Source organism: Pyxicephalus adspersus, chromosome Z, assembly GCF_032062135.1.
Source record: "Pyxicephalus adspersus chromosome Z, UCB_Pads_2.0, whole genome shotgun sequence".
Lineage (NCBI taxonomy): Eukaryota > Metazoa > Chordata > Amphibia > Anura > Pyxicephalidae > Pyxicephalus > Pyxicephalus adspersus.
Genome location: NC_092871.1, coordinates 70,138,867 through 70,149,485, shown reverse-complemented (window position 1 = coordinate 70,149,485; position 10,619 = coordinate 70,138,867).

Below are 10,619 nucleotides of genomic sequence, written 5' to 3'. Positions count from 1 at the left end.
TTACTTATAAATGAAGGTCATGTGATGGATGGGGTCATGTGACCTGCAGACATCCTAACCCACCACCAGAGGGAGTGCTGGAGAGGAGGCAGTTCAGGTTCAGGAAAGAGGAAAGCACTCTTACGTTTATAGGACTTGCCAATAATGTAAAAATGGCTGTTTTGCTTAGAAGCAGTGGTGTTCCTCATATAGGGCCTGATTTATTAAAGCTCTCCAAGACTGGAGAAGATAAATTTTCATTAACCCCCCTAGTGGTAAACCCAATTGTGGGTGGATTTACTTGCAAAAAGCGGTAATCCCAAATCACATTTGGGGTCGCTTTTAACTAAAAAAAAACACACTTATCTTGTTCTATTGCTGTCCCCTGGCGTCCTGCTGGTCCCCACAGCTCCTGGGGACACGTCCTCCTCCCCTGATCTAAAGCTGCAAATTGCAGAGAGGAGATCTGCGGGGTTTCCTGGTGATGTCGGTACAGGAGCCGGTGCAGGCGGGAGGATTAGCGGGAAATTCAAATAATTTTGTATTGGATTCAATACAAAATAGCTATATTTAGTCCAATACAAGGAAATATTCATAATATATTATATATATATATATATATATATATATATATATATATATATATATATATAAAATATATGCTACTATATAGTTACATTACATGTTTAAATTTTTTTTTTTATTTTTTTTTTGTTGTTATTTAAAGTTTATTATTAGGTTTATTACATTTAATAAATATCAGTGAGTAATGCCTAAGAATTACAGCCTACAATGAAAAATACATATCCATGCAAAAAATTGTACTGCTTTTTGCATTGAAATTTTGAGGGAGTTAGATCGCTAGGGAGGTTAATAAATCAGGCCCATTTTTTTTTTTTTTTATTGAATTTTAACAAGAAACAACAAACAGAGATATAAACAAACAATACAAAAAAAAGAGACAAGAGCAAAAAAAGAAATAAAAAGAAAAGAAAAAAAAGAATACAATGACATATAAAGGGCTTAACAATATTAGAAATAGTTAGAAATACAATGTTAAATATATAATACCGCCATATTTTTATTTAGATATGAAAGGCAGGAATTTTTCCCAACAAGCCAAAGTACGTTCATATTAGTAATTTGCGTCGATCTTTATTACTTATTGCATTACTTCAGACATATTAGGCGTTTGTAGGGTGGTTCCATTTAGTAACTATGGAAAGTGGTGCTGCAATAAAAATTTGGGTAACTACAATCCGGTAAACATGTGGGAATTTGTCTATTCCCAGATTAGGTAATGCTAATGCCACATCGGGGCTAGTTAGACATCCTTTAACCATTGATATTAAAACAAAGATAGAGTTCCAAAAACTACGTAGATTTTTACATTCCCAAAACATATGTACATAAGTGCCCAATTCACAACAATTCCTCCAACACAAAGGAGAATATTCTGACAAAAACTTAGAAAGTCTATATGGTGTTCTATACTATCGACATAATATTTTTTGGTAGTTTTCCCGGTGAGAGATACATTTAGATGCTGTAGAACTAGAGCAGATTGCAGTTTTCCATTGGGAAAGCGAAAAAGAGCCTTGTAAATCCTGCTCCCAAATAGAGAAAATATGAATTCTCTTCCAAAAACCCTTATTTTGGATTAAAATATAGCATACAGAAATACCTCCTTTACAAAGATTGATATTTTGACTTCTTTTCCAAAAAATTGATGGTGCAGAAACTACATTATTTGAAAGTGAAGTATATAAGTGAGTTATCTGAAACATTCTATATTTATTTAGAAAGGTATGAAATATCGGTAAATCTGTATTGTACCGATAGCCCAGTTTATACCAGGATTGCAAATTTAAATTTGGTATAAGGAGCACAAAAAATTGTAAAGGAACTGGGATTAATATTGATCCCGTATCTATTTTTACTTTTAAGTTTCTTCCATATAAATAACATGGCATCTATTGGAGGCAAGTGCAGATGTAATCTAATTGTTGAACGTAAATTTGCCATTAAAAAAGCCAAATAATTACCAGTTGGTATATACATTTTTTCAATATCCAACCATCTTTTATTTACCTCAGGTTTTATACAGAGCTCCAGATGATCCATCAGTGATGCCAAATAATAATCCATTAAATAAGGCACCCCCATGCCACCCACTTTCTTTGCCCGAAATAAAAGTGACTGACATAAACGGGATTTCCTATTATGCCATATACATTTCTGTATTAAAGGTTGTAAGGAGATTAAGATAGAGGAGGGAAGAATAATAGGTATAGTTCGAAATAAATAAAGAAATTTCGGGAGGACTACCATTTTAAAGGCCGCAATACGTCCCAACCTGGACAATTCCACTTTCGAAACAACATTAATGTCTTTTTGTACCAAATCTATCAATGGTGTAAAGTTACAATGAACCATGGTAGACAAGGAACTAGTCAAGTGAATACCTAGGTATAAAATACTGTCCTTTGACCACCCAAAAGAGATGTCCCTAGATAATTGTTCCTTTAATTCTAAAGATGCACCTACCTGCAAAATACTACATTTCGAATCATTAATCTTGTAATAGCAGACAGATCCAAAGACTCCAACCACTTGCAATAAAGCTGCCATTGAAGTCTGTGGATCCGTCAGTGTGAGAATCACATCGTCAGCAAAAAATCCCACAACATATGAAGACTCACCTATTTGAATCCCTTTGATATTTTTGTTGTCTCTAATAGCTTGCGCAAAAGGTTCCATAATTATTGTAAAAAGAGTAGGTGATAAAGGACAGCCTTGGCAAGTTCCATTAGTTATACTATAAGGTGAGGACAGCATATTCGATAAATATACTTGAGCCGAGGGGTAAGTATACAGGGCCATAATGGCTGACAAAATTGTACCATGCAGACCAAATTTTTGCAGCACTGCATGTAGATAACCCCAATGCACTCTATCGAAAGCTTTCTCCGCATCAAGCGTGAGAAATGTTGTCGGTTCCCCAGAGGTCTCAGCAATTTTTAACAGATTAATCATACATCGGGTCGCGTCAGAAGCTTGACGACCTTTAAAAAATCCCACTTGGTCACCATGGACCAAGTGGGGTATCAATTCCTGAAGTCGTACCGCAATTAGTTTAGCAAAAATTTTAAGGTCAGTATTTAACAGTGATATAGGCCTAAAGTTTTGGGGATAAGATGGTGCTTTACCCTCTTTTGGGATGGTAATTATAATGGCCTTAAGCATTTCCGGAGGAAAGTAACCATCCAAAATCGCTTGATGCATTTAGAGATTATTACCAAGAACTGTATAATCTCTAAATGCATTAATCTCTAAATGCATTAACTATATCTAAAGGAATAAACAACTGAGCTTTGGACCTATGATGAAATAGAAAGGGTAACGTATATCTCAGTTGCTTAGATTAATTTTAGACGCTAACAGTTTACTTGCTCTATTACCTTGTGCATAATAAGTAGTCCTCGTATGTTGAAAACCTCTTTCTTGTTTTTCTATAAGCAATAGGCGCAATTCTTGTCTGTCTATATCTAAACAATTGTTGGGAAATAGAGGTTGTGATAGGCTCTATGGGCCTCTAGCATAGGCTTTATGGGCACACCATAAAAGAGACGGAGTTACTTCCCGTAACTCATTAAACAGAAAAAAATCTTTTAGCTTGTCCAAAATCACACCATTCGTAGAAGCATGTGCAAATAATGACATATTATTCCTCCAAAGATAGGAGCTAAGATTCCTAATATTTTCATCAATGCAGATAGTCACAGGTGCATGGTCGGACCAAGTTATGTTATGGATAGATGAAGATGTCACTTGCTGTAAAGTCAATTTGTCAACCAAAAACAAATCAATTCTCAAAAAAGACTGATGTGGAGCCGAAAAAAAAGTGAAATCTTTCCCAGATGAGTGGAGACATCGCCAAACATCAAAAAGGTCCTCCTTTCATAAAAATAAATTCAGTGTTGGTCTTGTATACTTCTTACGGTTGGAAGTATCCAATAAGACATCAGGAATACAATTGAAATCTCCACACATTATAAGTGAGCCTTCTTGGATTTTCTTCGTTCTTTTAACAATTTTAGTCAAAAATTTCAATGAGTAGACATTTGGAGCATATAAAGTTACCAATGTTCTAATTATATTATTAAATTTAGCCACCAGAAATATGTAACATCCCTCCAAATCTATGTCCACTTTTATTAGAGAAAAGCTATGTTGGATCTTATTGCTATTGTTACTCCTTTTTTCTTTTGTGTGGATGTAGAGTGAAAGATATGAGGGAAATCCTTATGAAAAAAATAAGGTAAATTATTTGTCTTGAAATGTGTCTCTTGAATACATAAAATGTTGGAATTATGTCTCTTGGTTTCATCCCAGATAGCATGTCTTTTATAGGGACTAATTAGCCCTTTAGCATTAATAGATAGTATATGGAGTCCCATTGTACAAATATTGTACCTATTGTAGGTGCTTGTCATACTATTCTCATATTCATATGGAAGTGTCGGAGTAAAGTTTCCTTCTCTAACTAGAAGTAGAGTGTAAAAGTATCTTACTGCACATCTTGTGTGTAGGGTAACTAAAGCGGGGTAACGGACTCCGGATGATAGGCATTATATTGCAACTTTTCTTCAGAGCAAACATAATACTCAAATGAGTTTCCATTCCAGGGAAAGAAGACCAGGATTTTAAACCAGGTGTGGATACTTGAGGGTGGGCGACTGGTTGGATGCCCCAGCTTTCAAGAAGTTCAAAGCCCAGTTGAGGGTTCTTTATGGTGTAACTGGATCCATTGCGCGAAACAATAAGTTTCACAGGGAACCCCCATTTATATTGAATATGGTGTTCTCTCAATGCTAAGGTTACAGATATAAATTTTTTCTTTGCCATGATTGTAGATTGAGAGAGGTCCGAGAATACAGTGACATTAGAGTACGGATCTGGTAACTTAGGTTCTTGCCTAGACATGGTCATTAGTTGTTCTTTAATATGAAAAAAATGAATACGTGCTAGAACATCTCTAGGTATTTTCTCAGGGAGATGCTCAGGTTTAGGAAGCCTATGCGCTCTGTCGATCAATAGCTCAAATGGTGCCGCTCCTGGTATTAATTTTAAAATTAACTGAGATAAATAACTACACAATTCAGATGGAGGAATATTTTCAGGAATTCCCCTAAACTTTATATTATTTCTTCTCGCCTGGTCTTTCATATTGGTCCACTTTTGCTGAACTTGTAAGGTATCTTGCGTATCGGTAAATTAATCTACCAGCTCATTATGTGCTTCTGCATAATTTTTTGTTCTATATGATCGACTCTGTCGCTTACTTTATGTGCATCGCTCTTAAGTTGGTGAAAGAGCATTAAAAAATTTTGGTGCAGAGAACTACGTAAGGAAACTAACATTTCTTTAAGTGTAGTATCCGAGACCGGGCAATCAGGAGGTGGGAAAGGTCCCTAAAGGATCAGTAATTTCTGTTTCTTCCGATATGGGAAATATAGCTGGGCTTACCCTATTCTCGATGTCATCGGGAATCGACAGTTTCAGTTTGGTTTTAGCTGGGTGTGCATTTGTAGAAGAAGAGCGAGATGTGGTGTCCGATACACCCTCTCTTCCTATTGATATAGCTCTTTCAGTGTGTTCAGTGAGAATAGCTGCGTTCTTGTTATGCCGGGAGACACGCCTACCAGCGCCATCTTGGCTTGTCTGATCCGATGCAGCGAAGAATTCTGTAAGTTTCTGTGGTGTAGACCTGGTTTTACACTTGCCCATGGCTGCAAGAGACTGCCCAGCATATCAGGTACAAGTGGAAGCTGAAGAAAGTGCTTAATAATAGTCGCTAAATAGCCCAGTGTCTGGTCCTGCTACAGAGCCTTAAGCGGAAGCTACCATCTGCCACCGCTTCCGGCCACGCTGCCCCGGCCCATTTTTTTTTTTTATGGTGCACATAGGCAAACATCAGCACAACAATAACTAAACCTAGAAAAGTGTCTGACAGAGAAATTAGAAAATACATGAATGAGAAAGGAAACTGTAAACAAAAGTAGCTTATTTGCCTACAGGTTTGGGTTAGGTTTTACTCTGTAGAAAATTTGATTTTTTTTGTTTGATTTTTAGAATTTGCTCATAAATTTGCTCATTTTTTCATTCTGTTAAGAATGCATTTTATAAACTGGGTAACACAACGCATATAAGTGGGTATACCTTGTCCAGATTACCTAAAGAATTTCAAACCAAACATCAGATTGGGTAAGAAAGGTGATTTAAGTCACTTTGAATGTGGCATGGATAATGTTGTCGGGTGGGCTAAGTATTTCAGAAACTGCTAATCTTCTGGGATTTACAATGATCTGTGGAGTTTACAGAGAAACGTCAGAAAAAAATACTCAATAAGTGGCAGTACGTGCCTAGTTGATGCCAGTACTTGTTGATACCAAAATCATTGGCTTGGACAGACAGAAAGGCAACAAAACACTTAAAAAACTACTTGTTAAAACCAAGGTATGTAGAAGATCACAAAAAAATAAATCTTGAAGCAGATGAGCTACAGATTAGCTACAGCTAAAAACAGACACCTGAAGCTACAATTCACACAGGTTTACCATAATTGAACAAGAGAGTATTGGAGAAATATTGTCTGGTCTGATGTTGATTTATGCTGTGACATTCAGATGGTAAGGTCAGAACTTGGAATCTGTGTAACTGTGTTAGTTAATTACTATGTTCACACCATCATGGTGTTGATATTGCACACAGTGGCTTTAGAAAGTTTGTGCTCTTGGGAACCTTTAGCGCAGCAGAATTTTGTGTAGCCTTTGCCAAATCTGTGTTTTGCAACAATAGTTTCTTTGAGCTCTGCAGGATGTTCCTTTGACCTCATGGCTGGCTTTTTTGTCAGCTATGAGGCATTCCATAGAGATGTTTGTGGCTTTCCAAATCATGTCCAGTCAATTTAATTTACCAGAAGTGGACCACAGTCAAGGTGGAGAAATATCTCAGCAGCAATCAAGACAAATGGGAAACCCCTAAGCTAAATGTCAAGTGTTGCTGCAAAATGTTTGATTACTTACCTAAATGTGATATTTCATGTTATCATTTTGGAGTACTGAGTCTAGGTTAATGAAAAAAAAAATAATTCAAACAATTTAAGAAAAGAAAACTGAAAACAAATGAAAGGGTTCTGAATACTTTCTGAAGACATTTTATTATTAGCACAAATGCTTAGATAAGAATAAAACCTATTGTCAATAGGACAGATATTTTGTAGCCTTTTTTTCTCTAATAGTTTGTTTTTAGAAACATCCTTTCCTTATCTTATATCCTAGTATAAATTTAAATATACAATTATTGATTAGTAATTTAAGAGATAAATATGAGAAAAGTAGAAGTTCTTTTTTGCTTGTATCTCCTACCTATTGCCTGATAAACTTTGTGACCTGAATGTGAATCATTCTCTGTAATAAGCCCTTGACTTAGAAAGATGAAGAAAGATGAATTAGGTTTATGACTTATGTTATCAATGTTGCAAAAAATACATATTCTTTAAATTAAATATTATTAAATGGTATTAAATGTGCTATTGTTAATCTATACTAATAATTTGACTATGCTACTTCCAGCCATCCGGAGGTTTTGACTGAAGGCCTTGAAATAAAGAGATAATAGACAGAAGCACATTATTGCAAACTTATTTTTTGAAAACCTAAGGTTGAGGACTGTTGTAAGTAAGAGTTAGAATTTTCTCGTCTCAAACTGGTTTCTTAAATATGACAACAATTTCACTGTACTCAAATGGCCTTCACAGTCACAGACAAATGAACATAATAAAGTGATGAAAAAATAGTTTTAGAAAGCAAGCCAAGAACACTGCCTTTCCAATGATTTATCATGGCGGGCAACTTGAGAAAACAGTTTAAAGCAGAACTAAAGTACTGCTTTCAAAATTGTGGATCAGGCAGGGCTTTATTGCAGAAAGAGACTGGCAATACCCCTTCTGTAATAATCATGTTTACATGCCTAAAAAAAATTGCTGAGCTGCTGAACATAGTTTGCTGGAATACCCAGTGCACCTTGACTTCCCCTGAGGCTGCTGTTACTAAATGAACACACAGGAGAGTTACATCATCAAGATGACCAAAGAGCTAAAGCAGGAAGAGAAGAAGGAAGAAGATGGCAAAGCCCGTAATAGAACAAGGACAAGTACGTGCAACTAAGAAATTTCAATTGGGCAGGTAAGATTATTTTATTGCAGATATGACATCGCCTGTCTCTTCTGCAACTAAGGACCTGTCTGCTCACATTTTTTACATTTTGGGTTTAGTTCCACTTTAAATGGTTTATATAGAAAACCAAATATGTGTCTTCAAGCAGATAATTACCACAAGTATATGCCTCATCCCCAAGCAATGTTTACAACAAATATAATTAGGGCGAGAACAGACAGGCCTTTCAAAGGCCACACATTCAATGTCTACAAATTTTTCATAGCAAAACAGATTTATTTTAAATAAAGATACATTAAAAAAAAAAAAACTTTTTAAAAACAAACACATCACATTTTGTTAGTCTCGCCACATTATATAGTTATCCTCGTTGAAACAATCCACTTCTTCAGGAGGAAATCTGGAGCTGCATATCATATATACATTTGTATTCATTAACCTCCTGAGCGGTAACCCTGAGTGTGGCTCAGGGTAAAAAAAAAGCAGCTGATAGCGGTAACCTCGAGCCACACTCAGGGTAGCTAAAAAAATGAGTAAAGCCTTACCTGGTCCTGCTGGTTTCCTTCAGTGTCCTGCTTATCCAATCTCATCTTCTGGCCATGTCTTCTTCCTCTGATCGGTCCCCCGGCGATTGCACTGGCATTCCAGTTTTTTTGTTTTTTTATAGCCTGACATTTGCACTCATGTTGATTTGTCCGCACACAACTCCTGTGTTCATTTGTAGTTGTGTTATAGGTTTGTTGTCATTGTGCTGTGCTGCCTGATCTTAGCACTATTGGATAGAAACACACTTCCACTTGCTGTCCAAACTGGTTGTCAATTAGTTGTCCAGCTGAGTTGCATACTCATTCTAACACCTGATGATGATGGAAGGAGGTCCAGGTTGCCAAGCACAACATCAAAGCTCATTGATTGCCAAGCTCACAAGCAGGGTCTCGCACTCTTAGAAACTTAGAAATGAACAGATGTTGTGTTGTTGCTTAACTTAATGCTGATAAATACTGGAGTGTATGCATTATTTAGGTGTTTACACAAAACAAATAGTACTGGTATATCAAAGTTCCAGGGCCAAATCCAGTTTGTGACAAACATTTTCTTGGTTTTCCATCCCTTCAGGGTGTTATTGCAGATTTTAATGGCATTTTAGATCTTGGCCCACTATATATAATTGACTTACTCACCTCGGCTTGTTAGTGGAAGCACATAAAGGTGGATTGCTTCTTTAACCAGAAGCAATATCCTCCATGAATGTTGCTTGTAGCCAAGCCCATAATATCCGAAATCATAGGAAGAAATAGGCAATCTTTTCAATGTGAATCAATATGGTCCAAAAAGCCCTCTTTGCCTATTTCTTCTTATAATTTCTCTTTTCTATGTATATGTACACACATCTAAATGCATAGATACAGGTTTGGCTTTATGTGCACTCATGTCTATACATACATGAGTGCATATGAAGCAAAACATGCAAAATACACAAAAAAATTTACTTTAATGAGGACTGTGTAAAAGTGCGGTGTATTTTTCAACTGATAAAACAGTTCAGGCACGTTAGCGGGTCTGCCGTGGCGCACAACTGTGAGACAACTATGCGCATCAAACAAATAGGACAATTGTGCTGATTTTAGCCTTACAAATAATTCAGAGGAAGGGACAGCTTATAAACAATCACAATTGATTTTTTAAACTCTGTGTCCTGGGAGATTGGAAAGGAGATCACATAACAAACCCCCAAAAAACAAACAACAACATTTTACAAACAACCCCATTCAAAAGAAACATTTGCTAAAAGGTCACAATAAAATATAAAAACACATCAAAACCCAAAAATAAAAAAAAACAAACAAAATGGCCCAACAAATATTGCATTCAAATAATACTTACCAAACCAGTATGCAATTATGCCCTATCAAGGGTGGAAAACTGGACTAGAAAATATTTATGCAGGACAAACTTTGAAAAGTGGTAATAAAGGCAGAATTTTGCAATCAAACAATATGGCCACAAACACAATAACATAGCATTAACATTGACTTCAAAATTGCAAAATGGACATTAAAACATTTAAAGTAAAAAATAAAAAGAATAAAAAAGAAGCTATTGTGCTAAATGGTAAGCAAAGTATCAAATGCAGCAACATAGATTAATTAGGATAACACACAAAACAATAGCCCCTTCAAGAAAAGAAAAAGACAAATTGAAAAAGCAAGTTAAATCACACCCTTATAAATGCTCGTATTTATGCGCATAGTTATGCGCACAGATGATAGCAATTCACTTGCAAATAGCACTTGCCCAGTCTGTCAAAATTGTCTGTTTTTTTTTTGCGATTGGACATTTCATTATCATTGATTGATATGATCCTTTAGATTTGTACACCAGTAAACAGATATTCTAATA